The sequence below is a fragment of the Nomascus leucogenys genome, chromosome 24 (assembly GCF_006542625.1).
Source record: "Nomascus leucogenys isolate Asia chromosome 24, Asia_NLE_v1, whole genome shotgun sequence".
In the NCBI taxonomy this organism is placed as follows: Eukaryota; Metazoa; Chordata; class Mammalia; order Primates; family Hylobatidae; genus Nomascus; species Nomascus leucogenys.
The window spans coordinates 15,948,824-15,961,112 of NC_044404.1; the positions used below are offsets into that span (position 1 = coordinate 15,948,824).

The following is a 12,289-nucleotide window of genomic DNA, read 5'->3' on the forward strand; positions in this document are numbered from 1 at the left end:
ACGGTGAAACCCCGTCTCTGCTAAAAATACAAAAAAATTAGCTGGACATGGTGGTGGGCGCCTGTAGTCCCAGCTGCTCAGGAGGCTGAGGCAGGAGAATGGCGTGAACCTGGGAGGCGGAGCTTGCAGTAAGCCGAGATCGCGCCACTGCACTCCAGCCTGGGAGACACAGCAAGACTCCGTCTCAAAAAAAAAAAAAAAAAAAAGACCCCAGCCTGCCTGCCTCACTTGTTTATTTTCTGCTCCCTGTGTCTTTCTGAGGGAATGGATGGCGAGCACTGGCCTTTCCCTTACATTCACAAGAGGCTGCGCCTGAAGCTGGAGCAAACTGCTGATGCAAGCTCGGTAGGGCAGTCGTTATGGTGGCCTCCCTGAAAGGACATTCAGTAGTTGCAACCACATGGCCCTTCTCCAGCTGTCACTGATACGGACGGGTCCCCCAAAGGTAAATGACAGCAGGTAGCTTGAGCTCCACCTTTCCCCCGGGGATCTGCCTTGTAAGGAAGGAATGTCTGTGAGATCAGAGGGGCAGTTTGCCCAACCAGTGACCATGCTGTGAGTAGAATCCCAGACGCAAGGTGGACAGTGGCATGTCACTTTCCATGGGATGCATCCTCACCCACCTTGCACCTACAGCATCACCACGTGAGGGGCAGCCTCCAGGACTCAGTGGGCCGAGAGGGCGCCTGCAGTGCAGTCTGGCTTGGAGGTTGAGATGAGCTTATTTAGCTGTGGCCATTGTGGATGTAATCCTCAAAAGAGGTGATTGGAGGTGTAATCCACCCATTCTTCAGGTAGGGTTTGTTTTTTGTTTTTGTTTTTGAGATGTAGCCTTGCTCTGTCGCCCAGGCTGGAGTGCAGTGGCACAATCTCAGCTCACTGTAACCTCTGCCTCCCAGGTTCAAGCAATTCTTTTGCCTCAGCCTCCCGAGTAGCTGGGATTATAGGCATGTGCACCACCATGCCCAGCTAATTTTTGTATTTTTAGTAGAGATGGGGTTTCATCATATTGGTCAGGCTGGTCTCGAACTCCTGACCTCAAGTGATCTCTCCGCCTTGGCCTCCCAAAGTGCTGGGATTACAGGCATAAGCCACCGTACCCAGCCTTTTTTTTTTTTTTTTTTTTCGAGGCAGGGTCTCACTCTATTGCCCAGGCTGGAGTACAGAGGTGTGATCATGGCACATTGCAGCCTCCAGCTCCTGGGCTCAAGCGATCCTCCTGCCTTAGCCTTCCAAGTAGCTGGGACTACAGGCATGTGCCACCACTCCCAGCTAACTTTAAAAAAAAAAAAAAGTTGCTAGAGACAGGGTCTTGCTATGTTGCCCAGCTGGTCTCAAACTCCTGGCTTCAAGCAATACTCCTGCTGACTCAGCCTCCCAAAGTGCTGGAATTACAGGTGTGAGCCACAGCGCCCAGCCCTCAGGTGGGGTCTGTTCTGCTTTTGGATTTCTACCTCCTGTACCTGTCCTGCTGAGGCTCTTCCAAACACTCTGTTGTGTAAATAACGTTTGGTCTCCATGGAGCCCACAGGGAGGCTGCTGTTACCTGGTGGCCTTCTCCCTGGGCATCACAGGAGAGTCGTACCCACCAGGCCGGGCAAGGTTTCTTAGGTATCCTTAGGTCTGTGTCTGCGGTGGCTGAGCAGGGATGGGGCAGGCGCAGCGGTGGAGCCCCACAGTGGCCAGGCAGTTAAACAGGCACGCTTACAGCCATCTGTCCAGCCTCTCCTGATGTTGTTGGAGCAGAGGTTTTTATCCTGCTCTGTAAATAGGGAAGTGTGACCCCTGCGCCCCTAGTATAGCCTGCGAGTTGACAGCAGAGTTAGAATCCAGATCATCCCTCTTTTGGGCTGGGCAGGGTTGCAGCCTCTTTTTGGAGAAAGGAAGGACGTCACTTGGAACTGTCTTATTGTCTTACGTTCATTTGGCTGTTTATCATCTTTCGCAGCCACCTTTGAGTTAATTATTAGAGACCAATCTGGAAGGATTTCTTCGTTTCAACCATAGTACTAGAAATTGTTTTGTGGGTGTATGAAGATCAGAGAGAGACGGGACAGAGAAGGCCGGGCTGTGGCAGCTCAGAGCAGAGAGTGGGGCTCACCCTGATTAAAATTCTCTGAGTCAGGCATTTATTGGCTTGTTGGAGTGTACCACCCACACTTCCCCGAAGCAGTCTTGTGACGCCCAGCCTTCCCAGGGCGCCTGGGAGCCCCGTGCTCCTGGCTTTGGGAGAGTCGGGATGAGCTAAGCCAGCTCTTCCCGGCCCTGGTGCCTGAGCACAACCGAAAAATCAGCAGCAGGGACAGGAGAGCGGCTGAGCAGGTCTAGAGCGTGGTCTGGGAACATGCCTTTGAGACAGAGGCCTCGGAGTCCATGGACCTTAGGGAACCACCGTGTTCAAAAAAATTATCTTAAATCTGAATCTCTCTCTTCATTCTCAGCCGACCTTGCTTACTTTTGAATTTTCTTCTGATGACAACTTTTTCATCCTCCCACCGTGGAGCATACTGGCCCACCTGCTTGTGGACTCTCCTTTGTGGCTGGAGGGGGCCCATCCTGTCTTTCCTGCGCAAGGACTTTCTTTCTTTACCCTGGTTTTCCTGCCACTCTTTTGGCAAAACTGGTCAAAGGGATTTTCTGTATTTACTGTCTCTTCCTCCCGCACTCCCTCTGTCCCTCCATCCCTCCTTCCCTTCCTTCCTTTCTTCCTCTTCCTCTCTCTTCTTCCACTTCCCTCACCCCCTCTTCTGACCCAAAATAGGCAGAATGGCATACTGAAGCCCCATGTTCAGCTCGTATCATCACCTGTCTGTACCACCAGCCCTCTATTATTTTGAAACAGATTTCCAGACATCCATAAATGTTTCAGTACGTATTGTTAAAAAATGAGGATTCTTTTCTCACATGACCCAATATTACAAAAAATTCACGATAACTTTTCCTCAATATCATCAAATATTTGTTGTTTCGCGTTCCAGCTGCCTCATCACTGTCAAGTTTAAATGCCTCATTTGCTGATGTGGGATCCACGCAAGCTCCTGCCCTCCGTGATGAGCGCCCATCAGGCTGCTGCCCCTGCTCCTGCGCGCATGTGCTTTCCTCATGGTCCCAGCACCTCCCTTTTAGGCCCCTGCTGCCATGACCCTGGCGACTGACCACACCTGCCCTTGGGAAACTTTCCTTACTCGGCTTCTGGAGCACACACTGCCCATGTTTTCTGCCCACCTCGCTGGCTGTGCCTTCATGGTCTAAGACAGTGATCCTCAGCCCGGGCCAGGCATCAGGATTACCTGGAGTGTTACAGTGCTGCTTCCTGTGCCCTGACTCCAGAGTTTCTGATGTCATTGGTCTGGAAAGGGGCCTGGGCATTGTTGGGCTGCGTGGGTGAGGACCCCTGGTCTAACGCAGCCCTGGCGGCTCAGTACTCAGACGCTCCTCCTGCTGTACACTCACAGCTTTCAGTGGCTGGCGGCACCCATCTCCCCCTGAACTTGAGATCCATTTCCACAGCTGTGTCCTTGATGTCTCCACATAGATATCTTTTTTTTTTTCTTTTTTTGAGATGGGGTCTCACTCTGTCACCTAGGATGGAGTGCAGTGGTGCAATCTTGGCCCACTGCAACCTCTACCTCCCAGACTCAAGCGATTCTCCCACCTCAGCCTCCCAAGTAGCTGGGACTACAGGTGTATCATGCCATCACGTCCGACTAATTTTTTGTATTTTTGCTGGAGATAGGGTTTTGCCATGTTGCCTAGGCTGGTCTTGAACTCCTGAGCTCAGACGATCCACCCACCTCGGCGTCCCAAAGTGCTGGGATTACAGCCGTGAGTCACTGTGCCCGGCCTCCACATAGATATCGGATAGGTGTTCTGAACTTATGCCAGAGCTGAACTCCACCCAATCCAGAAATGGCTGCCGTTCACCTGCTCAGAGCACACCTCAGAACTGTTGCTGGCTCCTCCCTTTCCCTCATGCCCCACATTTAATCCATCGCTAAATCCCTGGGGCTCTGCCTTCCGATCTGTATCTGACCCCTTCTCCTGTCCACACTGTAGCCAGCTCCCAGCCCCCACTTTCCCATCAGCGGGGCTGCTAGCCTCCTAACCAGCCTCTGCCTCCACCCTGGCCTTTCACAGTCTGTCTACTCACCATACAGAAGCTGTGGCAAGGCCGGATATGGTGGCTCACGCCTGTAATCCCAGCACTTTGGGAGGCTGAGGTGGGTGGATTGCTTGACCCAGGAGTTCAAGACCAATCTGGGCAACATGATGCAACCACATCGTTACAAAAAAGAGAAAAACTAGCTTGCTGTGGTGTCGCACGCCTGCAGTCCTAGCTACTCGGGAGGCTGAAGTGGGAGGATCAATTGAGGCAGAGGCTGCAGTGAGCCAAGATCGCGCCATTGCACTCCAGCCTGGGTGACAGAGCAAGACCCTGTCTCAAAAAACAAGCAAGAAGCTATAGCAGCTTTGTAACAGTGATGTCGGGTTATGTGCTTCCTTGTTCTCAACCTGCCAACAGCTTCCCATCAAACTGGTAATGAAACACAAAGCCCCTTGTACAGCCTGTGTGGCTGTGCATGATCCGGCCCTCAGCTGCCTTCTTGACCTCATCTCATGCTGCTCACCCCCTCACTCCCTGAGCTCCAGCCACACCAGGCTCCTCACTGTTGCCCCTGCTGTTTCTCTAACTGGAATACTTTCCCTCTGGATGCCACAATAGCCATTTCCTCAGGGAGATCTTCTTGGCTCCTTGTTTGTTTGTTTGTTTGTATTATTTTTTGAGATGGAATTTCACTCCTGTTGCCCAGGCTGGAGTGCAGTGGCACGATCTTAGCTCACTGCAACCTCTGCCTCCCAGGTTCAAGCAATTCTCCTGCCTCAGCCTCCCAAGTAGCTGGGATTACAGGTGTGTGCCACCATGCCTGGCTAATTTTTTGTATTTTTAATAGAGATAGGGTTTCACCACGTTGGTCAGGCTGGTCTCAAACACCTAACCTCAGGTGATCCACCTGCCTCAGCCTCCCAAAGTGCTGGCATTACAGGCGTGAGCCACTGTGCCCGGCTTCTGTATTTATTTTTTTCCCTCCAGGGGGCTCTGGATTTATAACAGATTTCCACACCCTGCTTCATTTTTTTTTATAGCACTTACTACTCCCTGATGCCATATTATATATTTGCACTAATTTATCTCTGCCACCATGTCTGATATGTACATAGCAGGTGCTCAGTAACTGTGTGTTGAAATATGTGACCCTTCACGGCTTGAGCCTCCCCTTCTGGCCACTGCTGAACTGAGCTTTGAGCAAGAGGCAGCTCCTCAGCCGAGCCTATCACAAGTGTGCATTCCTTGCCACCTCTGCTCCAGGCTCCAGACCGAGGGCCAGCATGCTTCTTCTGTAAAGAGCCAGGTGCTAAATAGTTCAGGCTGTACAGGCCATGCAGTCTCTGAGACCAGACTCTATCTCAAAAAAAAAAAAGAGTGCTTAAAGTGTAGGCTTTGGACTGGGCACCATGGCTCATACCTGTAATCCCTAGAATTTGAGAGGCTGAGGCAGGAGGATCACTTGAGCTCAGGAGTTTAAGACCAGCCTAAACAAAATAGCAGAACTCCATCTCTACAAAAAAATACCAAAAAAAAAAAAAAAATTAGCCAGGTGTGGTGGTACATACCTGTAGTCTCAGCTACTTGGGAGGCTGAGCTGGGAGGATCACCGGAGCCCGGTAGGTTGAGGCTGCAGTGAGCTGTGATTGCACTACTGTACTCCAGCCTGGGCAACAAAGTGAGACCTGTTTCTAAAAACACTGCTCCACTTGCTGTCATAGCACAAAAGCAGCCACAGGTGACACATGAGCCGATGGGAGTGGCTGTGTTCCAATAAAAGCTTACACACAAAACTTGGAGGTGGTCCCCTAGCCACCCTGCCCTAGACTCCCACGAATTCTGAGATTTTCTGCCTTTCCCCAAAATCCACATGAACAGAAAGGAAACACTTGGAACCACTTGGCAGTCTGATCAGCAGGATGAACTTCTTCCCAGAAGTGGGGAAAGCCCCTCCTGGAGCAGCTGCAGCTTTTTTAAAAAACTGAACAAGACACATCCTCACTCGGGAGATGCCAGTGTGGGGCCAAAGGACAGAGAGCGTACCAGCAAAGGCTGTTGGTAGAGAAGCCACCCTGGCCACTCTCCTTGGTCTGTCTTCCAAGAAGCAGAACTGGAGAAGACTCTGAGCTCATGTCTACCATGGGCTTTTAGTTCTCATAGTTTATATTTATATTTATATTTTTTTGAGACAGAGTCTCGCTCTTGTCGCCTAGGCTGGAGTGCAGTGACGTGATCTCAGGTCACTGTGACCTCCACCCCCTGGGTTCAAGTGATTCTCCTGCCTCAGCCTCCCAAGTAGCCGGGATTACAGGCACCCACCATTATTCCCAGCTAATTTTTGTATTTTTAGTAGAGATGGGGTTTCGCTGTGTTGGCCAGGCTGGTCTTGAACTCCTGACCTCAAGTGATCCACCTGCCTCGGCCTCCCAAAGTGCTGGGATTACCAGCGTGAGCCACTGCACCTGGGCGGTTCTCATGATTTAAAAGAGAGGGAACTGCATTTTTCTTTTTCTTTTTTTTTTTAACGGAGTCTCTCTCTGTCGCCAGTCTGGAGTGCAGTGGCACGATCTCAGCTCACTGCAACCTCCACCTCCCGGGTTCAAGCAATTCTTCTGCCTCAGCCTCCCAAGTAGCTGGGACTACAGGTGGACACCACCACGCCTGGCTAATTTTTGTATTTTTTTTTTTTTAATTTTTGTATTTTTAGTAGAGACGGGGTTTCACCATGTTGGCCAGAATGGTCTCGATCTCTTGACCTCGTGATCCACCTGCCTCGGCCTCCCAAAGTGCTGGGATTACAGGCGTGAGCCACCGCGCCTAGCCCAGAACGGCATTTTTCTTTCTTGGGTTCCCCTAAAACATATTAGGAGGGGATTTAAATAGAGTCTAACTTTACAAAAAAGTTTTTAAAAATAGAGATGGGGTCTTGCTATATTGCCCAGGCTGGTTTCAAACTCCTGGCCTCTAATGATCCTCCTTCATTGGCCTCCCAAAGAGCTGGAATTATACTCGTGAACCACCATGCCTGGCTAGAGTCTAACATTTTACATACATTATTCATTCAGGGACCTCCAACCCAGATTTGATGAAAAGACCTGGGTTTAAAATCTGTCTGCCCCTTACTAGCTCTGTGACCTACTTACGGGGTTGCGGTGGTGATTAAATTACATTTGAAAAGTGTGTCATCATCATCATAGCTGCTAACATTTGTTAAGTGCTTATGATGTATCGTGTACTTGATAAACATAGTGTAAGCATTATGAACCCTCATGGCAACCTATAGGGAGGGTCCTATTACTAAGCCCATTTTACAGACAAGGAAAACGAGTTTCGAGAGGCCAGGTAACTTGCCCAAGGTCACACAGTGAATGAGTAGCAGAGTCAGCATTCAAACCAAGTTGTCCGACTCCAGAATCCACACTCTTAACAGCTCTGCCACCTTCCTGATGCACAGAGTGTGCACTCAATAAATCATGGCCCTAATTGTAGTGGGTATTAGCTCTACCAGCAGGTATTGAGTGCAACCAAAGAGTAATTTGGCATAAAAGATGGCGATTGTGCTTCCAGGCTGGGTTATATTTGTTATACTCACCCCATTAATTCTGTTCTGGGGTCCTCATTTGTTTGATGTTTGTTTTCCTTCCCCTCCTGTTCTTTCAGAGCCTTCTGATCTTACTGGAGCGGGAGGGAGGTGGTTACCAGCTGCGGCCTCATTACAGCTAAGAGAGTGCCACTGCTGTTTGTTTACCTTTATGTGCTTTGCTGCCCAGCTCCCAAAGTCTTTAAATAGCCACATGTGGCTAGTGGCTACTGTATTGGACAGCTGAGGTCTAAATAGTCGTTTTATAACCCGTGTTGCAGATGAGAAAAAATGAGGGTTAGAGAGTTAAGTAATTTGCCAAAGGTGCCCACCTCTGTAGTCGCAGAGCCACACTTTGGACCTGGGTTTCCTGCCTACTGAGCCTTCTCTCTCCACCACTGTGGCATATACACTCTTTGTACTGTACTTTTTGTAGAAATTGTTTCAAGGCACAGATTGCTTCCTAACTCATATAGATATGCAAGCCACCTTGAAATAAATGTGCAGGACATATCTAAAGAAAGCTATAAAATTACCAAAGGATATAAAAGAAGACCTGAATAAATGGGGAAAAGACTCCATGTTCCTGGATAGGAAGACTCAATATTGCAATATTATTTCCTCCTCCAAATGATCTCTGGATTCAGCATAATTCTAGTACAAGCCGGGCGTGGTGGCTCACGCCTGTAATCCCAGCACTTTGGGAGGCTGAGACGGGCAGATCACGAGGTCGGGAGATCTAGACCATCCTGGCTAACACGGTGAAACCCCATCTCCACTAAAAAAAATACAAAAAATTAGCCGGGCATGGTGGCGGGCGCCTGTAGTCCCAGCTACTCGGGAGGCTGAGGCAGGAGAATGGTGTGAACCCGGGAGGTGGAGCTTGCAGTGAGCCGAGATTGCACCACTGCACTCCAGCCTGGGCAATAGAGCGAGACTCCGTCTCAAAAAAAAAAAAAAAATTCTAGTACAAATCCAGAAGAAAATTGTAGTGAAATTTGATTAAAATAATGTACTAGAACAGCCAAAACAGTTTTGTTGTTGTTGTTGTTGTTTGAAATAGAGTCTTACCTGGCTGCCCAGGTGGGAGTGCAGTGGCATGATCTCGGCTCATTGCAACCTCCACCTCCTGAGTTCAAGCAATATTCCTGCCTCAGCCTCCCAAGTAGCTGGGATTACAGGCATGGGCCACCATGCCCGGCTAATTTTTGTATTTTTTTTTAGTACAGACAGAGTTTTACCATGTCGGCCAGGCTGGTCTCAAACTCCTGACCTCAGGTGATCTGCCTGCTTTGGCCTCCCAAAGTGCTGGGATTACAGGCGTAAGCCACTGCGCCCAGCCACCAAAACAGTTTTGAAAAAGAATGTTGGGGGGGCTGGGGTGGACTTGTTCTGCCCATACCAAAATGCTGAATAAAGTGAGAATTTTAAATGGAGGACTAGCACAGGAATATATAATAGGCCAACAACAAGTAGTTTTAAAAGGGGCATATTACATCACAAATCAGCCAGGCATAGTGGCATGCATTTGTAGTTCCAGCTACCCAGCAGGCTGAGGTGAGAGGATTAGGAAGAGCTGGACCATTAATTAACATTAATAAATACGAGGGCTGGTTCCGTGGCTCACGCCTGTAATCCCAACACTTTGGGAGGCCAAGGCAAGCAGATCACCTAAGGTCAGGAGTTTGAGACCAGCCTGGCCAACATGGTGAAACTAGATCCTTACCTCATGCCATATATAAAGCTGGATCCTTACCTCATGCCATATATAAAGATCTAAACATAAGGGAACCTGGCCGGGTGTGATGGCTCACCCCTGTAATCCTAGCATTTTGGGAGGCCAAGGCAGGAGGGTCCCTTGAGCCCAGGAGTTCGAGACCCACCTGGGCAACATAGGGAGACCCTGTCTCTATCAAAAATAAAAATAAAATAAAATAAATAAAAACGTAAGGGGACCAAAAACCAGCAGTGAAAAAACAAAAAAGATCTAAACATAAAAACCAAAACCAAATTATCCTAAAACTGTAAAAGAAAAAAGGCACTTTAGTGGCCAACCGTGGTGGCTCATGCCTATAATCCCCACACTTTGGGAGGCTGAGGTGGGCAGATCTCTTGAGCTCAAGAGTTCGAGACGAGCCTGGCCAACATGGCAAAGCCCCATCTCTACTAAAAAATACAAAAATTAGCCAGGCGTGGTCAAAGGTGCCTGTGATCCCAGCTACTTGGGAGGCTGAGGCAGGAGAATCACCTGAACCTGGGAGACGCAGGTTACAGTGAGCCAAGATTGTGCCAGGGCACTCCAGCCTGGGCAACAGAGTGAGGCTCCATCTCAAAAAAAAAAAAAAAAAAAAAAAGAAAGAAAAAAGGCACTTTTGTAATCTTATACTGGGAAAAATGGGAAACTATAAAGGAAAAGACTGGCAGATTTGACTGCATCAAAATCTTTTTTGCATCAATTGGGCAAAAAAATGACAAGCAAAGTTTAAAGGTCAATTGATAATGGGGGAAAAATAATATATAACAACACATTAGGTTAAATCCTTAAAGAGCTGCAATATGGCTGGGCACGGTGGCTCACGCCTGTAATCCCAGCACTTTAGGAGGCTGAGGCGAGCAGATCATCTGAGGTTGGGAGTTCAAGACCAGCCTGACCAACATGGAGAAACCCTGACTCTACTAAAAATACAAAATTATCCGGGCGTGGTGACGCATGCCTGTAATCCCAGCTACTCAGGAGGCTGAGGCAGGAGAATCGATTGAACCTGGGAGGCAGAGGTTGCAGTGAGTTGAGATCGCGCCACTGCACTCCAGCCTGGGCAACAAGAGCAAGACTCCGTCTCAAAAAAAAAAAAAAAAAAGCTGCAACAAATAACAACAAAAACACAAGCAGCCAGTGGAAGATTGGGCAAAGGCTGTGAATACTTAGTTCCTAGAAGAAGAGAAACACGTGGCTAATAAGGATGTTCCACTGCGCTTTTTTTTTTTTTTGAGACGGAGTCTCGCTCTGTCCGCCAGGCTGGAATGCAGTGGTGCAATCTCGGCTCACTGTAAGCTCCGCCTCCCAGGTTCATGCCATTCTCCCGCCTCACCCTCCCGAGTAGCTGGGACTACAGGTGCCTGCCACCACGCCCAGCTAATTTTTTGTATTTTTAGTAGAGACGGGGTTTCACCATGGTCTCGATCTCCTGACCTCGTGATCCGCCCGCCTCGGCCTCCCAAAGTGCTGGGATTACAAGCGTGAGCCACCGCGCCCGGCCTCCACTGCGCTTTTAATCAGAGAAGTACAACTTAAAACAGGTACTGTTTTTCACCAAATGGACTGGAAAAAATTAGACTAATTTTATCCAGTGTTGGCCAGCATGGTGGGAGTGTAAATCAGTCAGACATTCTAGACAGGCAGGTGGCAGGACCCAGGCAGATTGTAAATGTGTTTGTCCCTTGGCTCAGCAGTTCCCCTTGCAAGCACTCACCATACAGAAGCATCCACACAGGACCGCACAATGGTCACTGCAATATTATGTGTGATGTCCAGGAACTGGATATGATATCCATATTGAAGTATGGTGCATCATAATGATATGGAAATATACATGGGTATACCTTAAAGGCAAAGCAAGTTTCAGAACGAACATAGCATGATCTTATTTTCCTTTTTTTTTTTTTTTTTCCTGAGACAAGTTCTTGTTCCAGGCTGGAGTGCAGTGGTGCCATTACAGCTCACTGCAACCTTGAACTCCTGGGCTCAAGGGGTACCTCCCCCGACCCCTGCCTCAGCCTCCCAAGTAGGTGAGACTATAGGTGCATGCCACCACGCCCAGCTAATTTATTTTTATTTTTATTTTTCACCCCAGCTGGAGTGCAGTGGTGCAATCTCAGCTCACTGCAACCTCCACCTCCTGGGGTCAAGCGATTCTCCTGCCTCAGCCTCCCAAGTAGCTGGGATTACAAGAATGTGCCACCACACCCAGCTCATTTTTGTATTTTTAGTAGAGACGGGGTTTAACCATGTTAGCCAGGCTGGTCTCAAACTCCTGACCTCAACTCATTTGCCCGCCTTGGCCTCCCAAAGTGCTGGGATTATAGGTGTGAGCCACCATGCCCGGCTAATTTTTAATTTTTTTTTTTTTTTTGTAGACATGGCATTTCGCTATGTTGCTGAGGCTGGTCTCAAACTCCTGGCCTCAAGCGATCCTCCTGCCTCGGGCCTCTCAAAGTGTTGAGATTACAGGCATGAGCCACCACTCCTGGCATTCCTTTTTTTCTTTTTTCTTTCTTTTTTTTTTTTTTTTCTTTTTTTCTTAGGTCTGTGTATACAGGAAAAGAGTTGGGGGGATATGTGCACACCAAGCTGTTGGCAATAGTAAATGGGAGCAAAGGGGCCTTTATTCTTTATACACACCTCTGTGTTGCTTCCATTTTTACAATGAGCAAATGTTTTCAGAATAATTTTTCTTTAAAGGTATCTTAGCTGAGAAAGGAGTCTGAGTTCCAGCCCTGGGTCCATCACTTAACTAAAAACCATATTGAGGGACTTAACCTCGTCTCTGTAAATACACACATATACACATTCTTTTCCATGTGGGAATTATAATTCAAGAGAATTA

General features: G+C 48.6%; 1 protein-coding gene across 3 annotated transcripts in view; it reads left to right on the forward strand.

Moving 5' to 3' along the window:
• Nucleotides 1–12,289, forward strand: part of PLEKHM2 (pleckstrin homology and RUN domain containing M2) — a 51,217-nt gene that overhangs the window by 17,790 nt on the left and 21,138 nt on the right. The window lies entirely within an intron of this gene.